Source organism: Anoplopoma fimbria, chromosome 21 (assembly GCF_027596085.1).
Source record: "Anoplopoma fimbria isolate UVic2021 breed Golden Eagle Sablefish chromosome 21, Afim_UVic_2022, whole genome shotgun sequence".
NCBI lineage: Eukaryota > Metazoa > Chordata > Actinopteri > Perciformes > Anoplopomatidae > Anoplopoma > Anoplopoma fimbria.
The window spans coordinates 6,045,193-6,059,387 of NC_072469.1; positions in this window are offsets into that span (position 1 = coordinate 6,045,193).

Sequence of the window (14,195 nt, forward strand, 5' to 3'; positions counted from 1 at the left end):
TTTGGCCGTTGAACCAAAATGTGTTTAGGGATTCGAATGGCTAATCGCTCGACACATCCGCGAGGCCTCGCACGGCCAAATTGACGTCACACAATCAAGATACTTTACGACTTTCCGTTAACATCCAACGTTTTCTGACGAAGCGGATGGGTTCGTGTCCTTGTAACCGTCCGAACCGTAGCTTTAGACTGCCTCATTTGAGCTTTAAAACACGCTTTTAAAAAGATGGGACCTTTCCAGGCAAAGCTAAAGTTAATAGGCACCGAGTCCGATTAACAGTTTTGAGGTGTGTGCTTACTGGTCGTTTTTTTCTTCAATAACTCTCTTTTTACATTCCCTCTCACTTTCCATTTTCCCCCCCGTTCCTCCCCATCTTCCTCCATCTCTCTTTCTCCCTCCCTGCATCTCGCAGCAGGAGCCCGGCTTGCTCAAGGCTATGGCGCTATCTCCCCATATTTCTCTCCGGTGAATATTATATCTTTGCCTTTCAAGTATCATTTTCAGGCTGAAAAGAAGGGGGCCTGTGTCCCGCAGTGGTTTTACCCGCACTCTTTACCGCGAAACATCTGTTTGAGACAGAGTGACAATCTGTTTGTGCATTTCAGGAGAGCTTTTGATCAGAGAATGCAAATGGGGATTTATGATTTTTTATCAACAGGGGGGCTCATGAAAAAGGCATGAAGCCAAGCTGTGGTCACCTGGCATGGAGCCACACATGACGAGCTTACATTTAAATGCTGTTCATATTTACTGTGGCCTTTGTGGCCCTGCAGATAGACTACTATGGAAAAACTCATTATCTCTTCTTCCTCTGTGTCCTTCTTTCTCTTTCCATCTCCCTCCCGCTCTGTCTCTCTCTGCATCATTGCCCAGAGTGACAGTGATTTAAGCTGTCAGACATTTCAAGGCCCAAAATTCTCGACTTAGTGGCTCACATTTAGGCTCAGCGGATCCCACTTGTTTGCATTTGCCAAATTTATAGCCTCAGGCTGCGTTTCCTCAATGCATGATGGTAATAGTCCAATCCAATTTTTTTTGCAGATAACAAAAGGCTGAAATGGAAAAAAAGATATGCTAACGTCAGTGATTATGGAATAATGGATAAAAGAAATGAAAGGGGACAAAATCTCAAGAGCAATCTATAGTGTATTCATAGAGTTATATTTAAATCAATATATGTGTTTATTCGTATATGTTTTATTCATCAGGCACATTTCTTTACGGAAGAAAGAATAAGCAATAACTTGCATTTGTAATGCTTCAGCTGGTGCATTAATTCAGTTTGACACTATCCTGTGCATGTGTGTGTGTGAGTTCATGTGAGTGCATGTTCATGTTCATCCCACCATGAACGCTAGCCGGGATTGACGTGCATCAGTATTGTGAGGGAGTAAACGTCACATACCGCCAGCTTCTGATCAATCATAGGTGCCCGTCGAGATCATATGAGGCTTCCCAAGAACTTCAGCATATATTAGGCTTAGCCATCAAACTTTAAATTACACCTCACCAGCATGACCTCTAAAAGGAGAAGAGACAGAAAGCAAAAGAGACAAGAAGAGAGGGAGGAAGAGTCAGAAACCGAGACGGCAGCAGTGACTGTGACATAAATAAGATTTGGGTGAAAAAAAAAAAAAAAAAAAAAAAAAAAGAGAAAGAGCTGAGCCATAAATCATTTAGTTTCCCACCACTCCAAAAACTGATAAATCACCCATTCAGCTTTCTGGGCTGTGGCTAACCAAGGCACCAGATCTGGGTTGGGATTCAGCTGAGACCGAATCTGGGTTAGCGAGTGATTTAAAAATGCTGAAACCACTGGAAACGGGCCTTTGATAGAATCACATGCTCAGCACATACTGCAGGGAGACTGGGATGCACACTGTCTCGCCATAAAACCGAGAAATCCGACTGAAATTGGTCCTAAAATGCGTCTTTTTAGGTTTATTTACTCAGTGCAGCAGCATGACACTCTGCAGCTTAAGACTTACTCTATCAGTAATCAGTACCCCACCACGGTATGTGTAAAAGTTTAAAAAAAAAAGTTTTCTCCCTTTTTCCACTTAACTTTTTACCTTATTTAAACCCAATACAACCCAAGTAACCCTTTCTTTTGCCACACATATACCAAGAATCATACCATAAAGCATCACAAATAAGGACATATTTCATAACTTTTGGATGTAATATGGACTACAAATATAGGGAAATAAATATTACACAGAAAAATACACTATTTTAAAACTCCAATTGCACAAATCTATAAAGACCTATTTGGGATTTAGAGTGATTAAAAAGTAGTTTACACTGACTGGAAATCCAATTGAAGTCAATCTGTTTTAAAGCAATTGTCATAGAATTTAGAGGTAATTTAACAATTTAAAATGGTTACATTATATGTTTTTAGAGCTCTTTGCATCTCCAGAACATTGGTGTTAAAATAAGAAAGTGGTGGGCCAACAATAAACTTTACATTGGACGAATGCAAAACCAGAAAAATGACACAGGTGGTTATCAGACCGAGCACACACCTGTTGTTGAAACGTCACTGCTACATCCGGGTAACGTCAGCTTCGCTCAAGCCCAATTATACGGCTTTGAGGTGTTGCGTTCATGGTCATACTGGGATTGTTTTTTTCCAATCAAATTGCAGCTTGGCAACAGGCAATTAGTTCTGAGCATGCGTACTGTTGTTTTCCTCCACACACTTGATTGGAGCTGCAATTAAAAACCTTATTTTAAAACTATTATATCCAGCCAGGGACCTTAAATTGTACATAATGATAAATAACAGCAGGCGCTTATGTCATGTGTAAATCCAGAAATAGATTTATTTCTAAAAACTCATTTTGTCCTCCTGCCAGCAGGTAGACCAATTACTTCTAAAAATTTGATTAACATTTTTTGAATTTACTTATAGTTTATTCTTTTAATGTTTTTTATAAGCTGACAATGTGTTGTTATAGTTAGCGACTAGACTATATACTGCCAAATAAATATAATAATATATAGCAAAAAAAAAAAAAAAAATGTGGATATGTACAAGTTGGCCTACCTCAAAGTTGTGTTTAAGCTACCTTTAACCACCATATAAAATACATATAATGGACAACAATGATGAGGATTTGCGGGTCCTTCTTTCAGAATAAATGTACATTTTCTGATTTTCTATATATTTTAAAAAATCATATAATTTATATATATATATATATTTTTAATGAATATAATATTTTGTAATATATAAACATATATATACTTATTTATGATATATGTATATATATATATATATATATATATAGAGAGAGAGAGAGAGAGAAAGAGAGAGAGATTTCCTGTAATGCAGCCATCATATATCCGGTATGTCATGAGAATGGAGGTCTTCAGTCACTTCCTCTCATGCAGCACATGATAATTGCTGAGGCTGTGAAAACCAGCACTGGCTCCATGGACACCCAACGATGACAGCCGATATCTGCTAAAAACCTGCTGCTTGACTTGAACCAAATCCAATCTCTGGGCAGTTCTGCTGACACTGAAGTCATCAAGGCGCCCCGCGGTGAGGCCAGCCCGTGCCCCGATGTTCCCTGGACAAAGTGTCTGGAACCAGGCCTGACCGGTGATGACAGATGGGCGCTGAGATACCGGAGACCTGCCCACCCCCAGACGGTGTGTGGTGACAGCAAAGAGCCACCTATAAAGCACAGGGGAGGGGAGGGGGAGGAGAAGAGGGAGGGACGTGTGGACGGAATGATATGTAGGCGACACAGTGCTTGGCAACAGGCTTATGAATCACCCAGCAGCATCAGTCCCATAATTCACAAACAGAAGCTCTGTATGAGAGAGGACAGGCCTATCATGACATCCAAATTGGCGCCATTTGCAATTTTGACCCCGTTTCACCATCTTTTTATTATAATAAAGTGTGACTCAATGTTGACAAATGTTTCACTGTAAAGCGACTTGCAAAAATCAGGAAGGTCTTCAAATCTTTTATTCAAAGCAGTAGGTGGCTGAGCTTCAAAGCACCCACAGGGAAATCATACTGTGAGGTGAGATTATTGGAAAAGTACTTATGTTGTTCAATGAAGATAAATATAGGGATGAATGGTTGTTATTGATATTTGAACTTGCACCTTTATTGATATTTTTCGCTCTTTACTACTTTGTTCTGCAACAGCTGTACAGCAATTTCTTAAGGACAAATAATAATCTATTTTATTTTATCCTCTCCAATCTTATCTTATCTCATGTTATCTTATCTTATGTTACCTTCCTTATGTTATGTTATCTTATTTTATATTATGTTATGTTATCTTATGTTATGTTATCTTTCTTATGTTATGTTATGTTATTTTATATTATGTTATGTTTCATATGTTATATGTTATCTTATGTTATCTTATCTTAAGTTATCTTCACTTATCTTATCTTATTTTATCTTATGTTATCTTATCTTATCTGATGTTCTTATCTTATCTTATCTTATCTTATCTTATCCATGACTGATATCTACATCTGTGGACCATCGGTAGAACATTGTAAAACAAAAAAACTGAATGTTTAACATGGTTAGACACAGTATCCATTCTCCCAAAAAGCCTACATTTTACACCACTATTACCACATAAAAATGACCTGCCTAAAGTATGTAGCACTTTGATGGTGCACTTTCCAAGTTTTGTAATGCATGATCTAAGTGAAAAGCAGGTTTGTTTTGTTTTAATTTGATAAATTCGTATTTTTTGTTGTGACTTTTGTTGACAACCCAGATCTGGTGCCTTGGTTAGCCACAGCCCAGAAAGCTGAATGGGTGATTTATCAGTTCTTGGAGTGGTGGGAAACTAAATGATTTATTGTTGTGACTGTTTTTTAAATAATCATTATTTATAAAGTAAACAATTGTCCTTTTTCGTCTCATATCTTTGTAGTCCAAACATGCCAAATAACTACAATACTCTTGAGTGTGATCTTGTGTTCTGGACAGTTTTGCATGGTGGCAACATTTATATCGTTGAAAAGCAGAAATAAATTTAAAAAATGCTCAAGTTTTTTCCATTTACTCAGTATATGAATTTATTTAGTTACATTTCAACCACCTTTGCAATCTTAGAAAAGCTTCCAAAGCTGCTTATTCTGTATTGAGTCGCTGCTGCTGCTACTTCCTAGTAATAATCTGAAAACAATTTAAAGGACATAATTGCTTTGTGAACACTTTCCCTGTCGCTGTCTACATGCCACTGTTGTGCCAAATCAATATAGCAAAGATGTCAGCATGAATATAAAATTAAATTTTCTATTCGTTATTCATTGCAGACTGAGCACGGACATCCTTTGGGTGCTTTTTTTGCGGTTTAATAAAAGTGTCCACTGGCTCCAAAGAAATATGCTTTAAGATGAATGAGGGTGGGGATATAGAGGAAGTGCGGTGCATCCTTACTCTGCTATTGCAGCTTTTTCCCGTTCCAAAGTGTCAGCATATTCACGGTGTTAGCTCTATCAGTGTGTTTTATTGCTACAAAAGCTAGAACAGACCTGTGAAAGCTTATCATTACCCCCCCCCCCCAGATGATTTTCACAGCTCATAGATTCATTTGGTCCAGTGAATAATGCCGCGCTCTGTGCAGCGGTGCCAATAAAAAAATCCTGCTGAGGCGCACAATCCGATATTAGTGAAGTGGATACAGAAGTCACAATATAGCAATCTCCCGTACGAGTGTGTGTGTTTGTTTCAGATATGAACCCAGATTGAGGGGAGAGTGTGCTATCCTGCCATGATCACTAGAAGTGTCATGGCACGACGGCTACCAATGAGGCATTATTCACATAACAAGCTAACATGGAGGCCGTCTGATCATGTGCTGTTCAGGATTTCAGTGGGAGAGCGCGGGCGTACGTCGGCGGTCAGACAGCGCTTGTTAGCCAAGACAACAACACTTCATTATCACTGGCTGAGACCCAGACACTCTCGCGTTTGACACTTAGGGAAGCAGTGGTCGTGTTTGTCTATCACATGCGTACTGATGTCTGAATTTTATAAATTCGGAGCAGCAGACAGACCGAAGGGGACGTCGCGTTTGACGAAAAGCCCGGGCAGTTAACCAAGGCGGCTGCTTCAAGTCCCTCCATCATCAACACTTCCTCGGTTTTATTTGACAAGACGGCGTCTGAAAACCAGACAAAAAGGCTTCGCTAGCTGTTCGTCTTTGTCAGCTGAGTTATGAGTAGCAGTTTTCTCAGCTCGGGAGCAGTGCAGAGAAAACTTTTGAAATATCCTCATCACTCAGCACCTCACTGAGCTTCTCTACAAGTTTTTACAAGCCACCAATTCTCATGAGAAAGGGTCCAATCACAGTGAGAACCCACATGTATTCATCCCCCACTCTGCAGCTTATCTCTTATCTATTTTTGCATTTTAAGCATCTTTCCTCTTTTTATTTTTGGTTTTCCAGCTCACAACTTCACTGTTTTGGTCCAGTCCCAACACCATCATAGCGGCGTGTTTTTTGGCCTCAGCAGGAAGGTGTTTTCGCAAAAAAGCTCTTCCCTATCACCTCAGCACAAATCAGCAAACAGACACAGTTAGTGCTGAGCATGGTGGAGCATTTAGCAGCTAAAGCGCCAGGTTGATTTAGGACAAAACAGAGCTAAAAGTGACAATTGTGGGTTAAATTCATTGTGTGGCCAGAAGTCCAAATTAACCATAATATAGGTGGTTATATACATCAACTTAAAGGTGATAATGTGTCGTTGTTTTATCTGAAAGCTGAAGTTAAACTGCACTCTTTTGCTCTTTACTCATATAATTATTTGAAAATAAATAACAGAATACTGTCTGTTGGTTGACAGGCCCGAAAGTATTGGATACCACTCACTACATTAATATTTGGTTACTTTACCTGCCCGACACTTCCACTCCTTCATTGATTTTTCTTCACTTATTATTCCTCTCATTTTTCTTCATTCTTTCTTTCTTTCATTCGAATTAACATCATTCCTACACTTTATTCTGCATCAGTTGCTCCTTTATTTCCAGCCTTTCAAGCAAAGAACATGCAGCAGACACTGGATGGTCTCCAGTTTGTATTCATTTCTTGACATATATTGATCAATTATTTATAAATGCTTTACAGTTCAGTAAATGCATTTCTAAAATATGCCATGATTAAGTGAAGAATATCGAGTTGGTGTGTGCGCAGTGTTAATTTAACGTGGTTCGCTTCTGAATTTGTCTGAAGGGAATCAGATCCACCCTGTATTTATAAACACGCTTCAGAAATAGAAATGGAGAAGTAAAAGGCGCAGAGAGAAACATGTAATGTGGCAAAATGAATATTTCTGATTCATGAAGCGGAATCAAATCTAAATAAATACATTTGTTAACTACAAACAGTATATTCCTCATGCAGTCATAACCAAATTTTGCCTTTATGCTCTACTTACTAAGTCATATCATGTTTAAAAAAGAACTGATCTTAATAGTTTACAACAATGCTGAAGCAGGAGTGATGCTACCCAAACATGAGAAGTTGAACCGGGGTCATCAGGTTAAAGGTTATCACTGTTCAGTCTATCATAAAGTATCCGCTGTCATGAGGATAAAATAAACACGGGGGTTATTCAAATGTCTGCGCTTTAAAAATGCAATCAGAAAGTGTCAAATCAGAGAAACCGTTTACACTTTGATCCTCTCCAGATTCAGACGGCAATTTTAATAACTATTTATTCACATGCAAAAAAGATGGTGTCCCTCCTGCATGCTAATAGGCAAAGAATGGCAACTTTTAAGATTCATTCTGATATCAGACGTTGTTGAGAGAAGCAAAAGAGAGAGAGAGAGGGGATAAATTACAGAGAGGGGAAGAGCTGGGTTGTATTTGTGCATATGACGCTTTTTTTTCCTTTTTGCATTCTTGGGCCTGTAGGTTATTTCTCACATTTCCTTCCATTCACTCCTCTCACACATGCTCACTCATAATTTCCGTGCCGTCTTTGTTTGGGGCTGTCGATCATACTATCAGCCGCTCTCATCAGCTGCTCATGTCTGTTCAATAGCACCAGATTCTCTCTCTCTGCCTTCAGTACGTACACACTTTCTTTGCAGATCTGTCATCTTCATCAGCTTCATCATTTCATCAGCCCACCAGTCTCAGCAGAATCTTCAGCCAAAGATTTTATTATGACAAGTCTGTTATAGTAAACAATTTCTTTTTTCTTCATTCGCTTGTCTGTCCTGATTGAAGTGTTTCTATCTGCAAATATAATTCTTGAGAAGATTGATAGGTTGTTATTGAATGAGTAACAGGAACCTGTGTGTGTGAGTGTGTGTGTGTGTGTGTGTGTGTGTGTGTGTGTGTGTGTGTGTGTGTGTGTGTGTGTGTGTGTGTGTGTGTGTGTGTGTGTGTGTGTGTGTGTGTGTGTGTGTGTGTGTTTCAGTCACGGGGATAGTACGTTTTAAAACATTGGGGTTTTTCCAGTATTAAGTGGATGTGTCATCTACCATAAACCAAGGAGAAGTGTCTTTTGCTCAGGTCGGTTGTAAATAAGTAAGTTAAGGTGCTTTCTGGTAACCGCATAGAACATGAAAATGGACAATTTTTTGTTTGTGTCACATTCATATTAGGAAGTAATAAAGCATATTCGTAGGTAAAGGTTTCTCTCTTCCATTTTCCATCCCCACCAGCTAGAGTCAAACCATAAAACTAAGCAGACATGTTTATACATACACATAGATATTTTCAAGAACAGCAAAACCAGGTGAAAAATGAAATTAGGGATTTGACCCTCCGCTAAACACGACCCACCAATGTCCAATCACAGCTTAGCAACCGTTGCCAGGAAGAACCGAAATACTTCTCTCCACCTTTAGCCTCTTTCACTTTCTTTTACATTTTAGTCTGTAATGCGTTGGATGTAAACATCTTACTCATGTTCACATGTCATGCTTTTTTCCTTCAATGATACCTGCTGCTACTCCGTGCATTCATTTTGATTTTAAAATTTTTAGTTCTAGCATCACAGCTGATAAAATGCGGGAGCGACATTTGTCACTTCAGCCAACAATGGAGGAACACGGCTGCAAAACAACGACGCCTTGTCATTTTGAGAAGCTTTTGTTCACTTCTGGGTGAACATCAAAGACCAAAGTGCTTCAAAAATGACTACAAATTTCAAATGGCACTTCTACCACCGTTGTCATGGTGAACTACATTGTGTTGTGCTCAAACTGTAACTAATGGCAGAAGGGCTTAGTGATCATGGATAATTTGAGAATGTCTCTGCCTAAACTTCTAAGCCAATAATCAACATGCTGTCATATTAATACATGTTGCTTTGTATTAAATCTACCCAGCAGATTTCCATGAGCAGTAGCCAACACAAATGTATTAAAAGAAAATCTAGATAATACAAATAGTTCCTGTATCCTTTAGTTGCATTTGACAGAGAGGGGTGGGAATATCTTGGCAAAACAACGTGTAATTTACAAAGAAAGATGAATGGACAAAGCAATGGAGCAGGAGCATTTATCATTTTGGTAGATCGTCATCTTAATTGTATTATGCCTTTATTCCGCATAACACAGACATGTGTAGCTACGCAGTCCCAGGCTCTGCATTTGGTTATGTGTCTTTGTCTGAAAGATGAATAAAACATCAGCAGATATAAAGAACGCGCAAGTTATTACAGATGTAAAAGCGATGCTTTGAGTTATAGTAACCAACATTTTAAAAAATCAACTCTTAACAGTGTGATAACTGCTATTAAAGGAGTTCAGAGTCAATTTTTTAAAAGTAAGATAATCTTTACTCATATTTAAGTTAAGCCTATGAAATAATTCCCAGACAGTTTAGAGATGTTGTAAAGAAACCCTCTAAAGGAAGTAGATTGCAACCTGTCTTTGATGACTGCTGAAATCCCATGTGCACTTTTATTTTTTTTTAAAGGCGGGCCGGTTGACGTCTGTGTCTCTTCCTGTCTCATGCTGCTGTCAGGACAAGCTGATTGATACAAACTAGCTCAGCAGAGGACTCTCTCTCTCTCTCTCTCTCTCTGCCTGCTCTCTGTTCTTTGCTCGTGACAAATGTAGCCGCTAAGCGGTTGTGGCAGGCTGTGATCCTGCAGGACCCCGCATGTTTCCTATATGAGCGTTACGTTTTTTTTCATTAACTCCAGGTACGCCGTCCCATCCACCCCCTCCCCCATCTGGCATCGTTGGCCCGACTTGCACAGCCCTGTCTCTCTCTTTTGGAGCCGCCATGCTTTTTGCTTTCCGCTCTGTTTAAACCAAGTCCAGATAGGCGGAAAACGCATGACAGACAATCTCTGCCCTACTTGCAGCAGCTACACACAAACACGGCCAAGCACGTCATACACAGAGAGGCACGTAGAAGTGAAGCCACAGAAGACAACCCACTCTGGGGGAAGAAGAAGAAGAAGAAAAAAAGCAGGGCTGAGGGCCAGTCCTGAATCTGCCTCTGGCTGTCCTTGACGAACCTCCGGGCCAGATCCTCCTGGGTGATCCGAGCAGTGAGGAGCTCTGAGAAGATTTATCTGGATGCTTGACAACTTCTGCAACCACTCATCCAGGCTGCTCGCGTCCCCACAGAGAGCACATGTCACTGCCTTTACAGCGATGCCGCCTGACAATGACATTGTGGGGTTGTTTTTATCGCGTGTTCACTTTATTTTGAGGAAGTTCTGAGGGGAGTTTGAGGAAGTTTAGTTTGAGTTTTACATTTGTTTGCTAGTATGATTATAGTAAGAGATATTCCCATTGAAACTTTGCAGGCTACTGTTTGTTTAGTTGGATCATTGGCTGAATTATCTCATTGAACATGGAAATACAAACACCACGTACACACAACTCACAGTTACATGATGACAATACAACTGCCAATAGCCAAACTTAAACTGATATTGGCTTAAAGAATACTTCGCCCCAAATTGACATAATATATGGTTTACATACAATATAACATTACACTGTAAAACATTATTCATTTAGGGTAAAGACAATATAGAACAATACAGTATTTTTTAACTTTTTAACTATAAAGTAACTATAAAAATTCAGAAAATATATTGGGCTTTGAAAGTATGATATTTCTCATGAAAACAAGTAAAATAAGTTTTAAAATAAAAAGCAAAATTCATTTTTGACTTCATCTGGGCCTTCTAGCTCTACTGAAAATCAAAACCAGATTACTCCTTAACTCTGCTATGGGTAAAAAAAAAAAAGGTTGTAAAGCAGGATAAAAAGCTCCCTAAGTAGCACTGACCGGTTCATTATTGACTTTAGTTACAACAAAATATAATCAATATGTCAGGACAACCTCTTAAGAAGTCTCTTTGACTGAACTTGTGAAAACATTTTTAGTGGGAGCAGATGTTGAAAACAAGAAAATGACATTTAGCCGTCTTGGTGAATGTTTTATTGTTTTCATTAAAACTTTTTAGAGTATTTTCTTTTATTCTTGAGTGAAGCCTTGGCACCAACAAGTGCATTTTAAATGTGCTTTGCACTTGTTTGGTCATCTGCACTTTTCAGTTTAGCCCAATGCAATGGTATTAATTCAGAGCAATAACCAGAAAGAAAAAGCTATGACCCAGAAGATTTCTATCTTTTATATTAACAGAAAGCCCAGAGGAGTGTGTTAGAATTGGTCCCTACAAACAGAAAAAGGCCCCCAGCTTCAATTATTGCTTGTTTTTAAATGTGTTTCCGCGTCATCTACCAACAAGAATACATTTTTAAGAGATTATTTTGCACCTCTGGGTCATTTTAAACCAAATAACTGTTCACAATTATGTTTTCCTAATTATGATCATTTCATGATTACATTACAGAGCTCCCTTGCCATAGCCGACACAACATGGTCTCCAGGCTATTGAGGGAGTGAGGTGACACTGTCACTGAAAGCAATTAAAAAGCTATCAGGGGGAGCTGAAAAGCAAACACTTCCTATTAGATTGCAAAGTTAACCACTGGCCTGAGCCCAACAAGGCCACAGGAGCAGCGAGATGTTATTACTCTCTGCAGGCGCTGTGCCGATACTCCTCTGTGGTGTTGGATGCTAAAGTGGGCTCAGTAATGACCAACAACACTTTGGGCCGCCGTTTCCCAAAGAATAGCACATCGGGAGCAGTCGTATCCACTCAACTCGTCATTGTTCATGTGGACTCTCAAAGGTGTCTGGTACATTTTGAATGTTCTATTTTTGTTCAGCGTAAGGAAGTAAGGGCGAATGCAGAAGGGGACATGGGGGGCAAGTCTTCATGCATCTACAACAAGTGCAACAACAATACACTGTAAAATATCATGCATACAAGTCACATGATGCTTCCATCTACAGATATCAGAGTTTTAAAATGGGTGCTACAAACACAGGAATTTCTGAACAATCCAGATGTAGTCAACACGAGTAATAGGTTGGAGCCAAAGCTGGTGTTTGGGTTTAACGAGTGACCGTGTTAACTGGTGACCTTTGAATGCGTCCTGGTTGCTCGTAGTGACGGCAGTTGCTGTAAACATAAACAGAACACAAAGGTGTCCTTGTTAAAGCCTTCTATCAATTTTTTAAATATGTACTTATATGTTTTTATTATCTACGCCAACTATTTATGTGAGTTACTACGAGCAACCACGGACGCATTTCAGTCACTCGTTAAACTGAGAAACCTTTTGCTCTGAAAAGGTTGTGATTCTGTCAGAATATATATACCACTGATGGAATTTTGATATTTTTTGATGACTCGTCTGTAAAAAATGATCTTTATTCGCCACTCAAACCTACATCTACCACTCATGCTCAACACAGACTTCTGACTTTTCTATTATCCACACCCCAAACTTAAACTACTTAACATTTGAACTTGGCTTGGCTGTGTATTGTAACAGGTCCAATGAGATTAATTCATGTTGAACAATGAATTGTTTGACATTTTGTGAAATACACAAATTAACTTCCCTGCCAAGAGCCAAAGCCGAGAAGACTAATCCCATATTATATCGCATATCTGTCTATTGAAGATGACACTAGAGCTAGGAGACAGTTAGCCTAGCTTAGCTTCCTGTTAAGACTAGAAAACCCTAAAGATGACAATAAGTAGACAGTAAATTGGGGTTTAATGGGGCTAACTTCAGGAAGTCCCTGATCCAGGTTAAGGAATATTCCGGCACATAAGCCCCCGTAAAACCTAAAGCCTGACAGAGCCATGCTAACGGTTTCCCCTGGTTTCCAGTCTTAATGCTAAGCTAAACTACCCGTCTCTTAGCTGTAGCTTTATATTTAGCATACGGACATGAGACTGCTATGGATCTTCACATCTGTCTGCAAGAAAACAAATGTCCATATGTCCCAAAATGTACACAGTAAAATATAAGTAGAGGTCTTCCATGTTATGATTATAAGTACGTCCACGTCCCACGTTGGATTGAATCTATGTTCTGTGAATATTTGTTCAAATGTGTTACTTGTATGTTGAGCAGAGAATTAAACTAGAACAAATCATGTACAAACAAAAGAGGACTGATGCCGAAACACCGCCGTTGATATAAAAGATAAAAGGATCATATTCTGCACCAAACGGGCAATGAATTATTTAATACACCAGAGTGGGTCCAAACCCTAATTAAACCTTAAGCATCATATATAGCCTTTTAGCTACATGTTTATTAATTAGAGAAGCCCATTAATATTTTAAGACCACCGCTCTCATCAACAAGCCAATCTTGAATCTTGTTTGTGAGTCAGTACTGTGCCTTGTTTTTCTGTAAGGTTTTTATGAACACAGGTACAGTACGTAGAGCGTGTAATATTCAGTATAATCTACATAAACAGACAGGCCTGCTCTCTGGTACTGACCCCACCCATTCAAAACAACATCCCCCCTGAAAGGATTATTGTGCAAAAGCTCTTAACTTAAATAAATCCCACTTTCTTCACAGAAAATAGCGCTGAGCTCAGCATGTCCCAGTCGTATTCCCTGGGATATACCATTCCCAAAGCTCTCATGCTTCTAGAATGTGTTGCCAGAGCAGCAACATATCCGCACGTCATCTGTGTTTGTGTACATTAGTGTACATAAGTGTTGTTACTGTGTCATCGTTAAAAGCCAGCTGGATACAGTCACTATGGGGGGGGGGGGGGGGTTTGGGAGTAAGCTCTGGACCCAGCAGGCCAGTCACGTAACATCCCTGA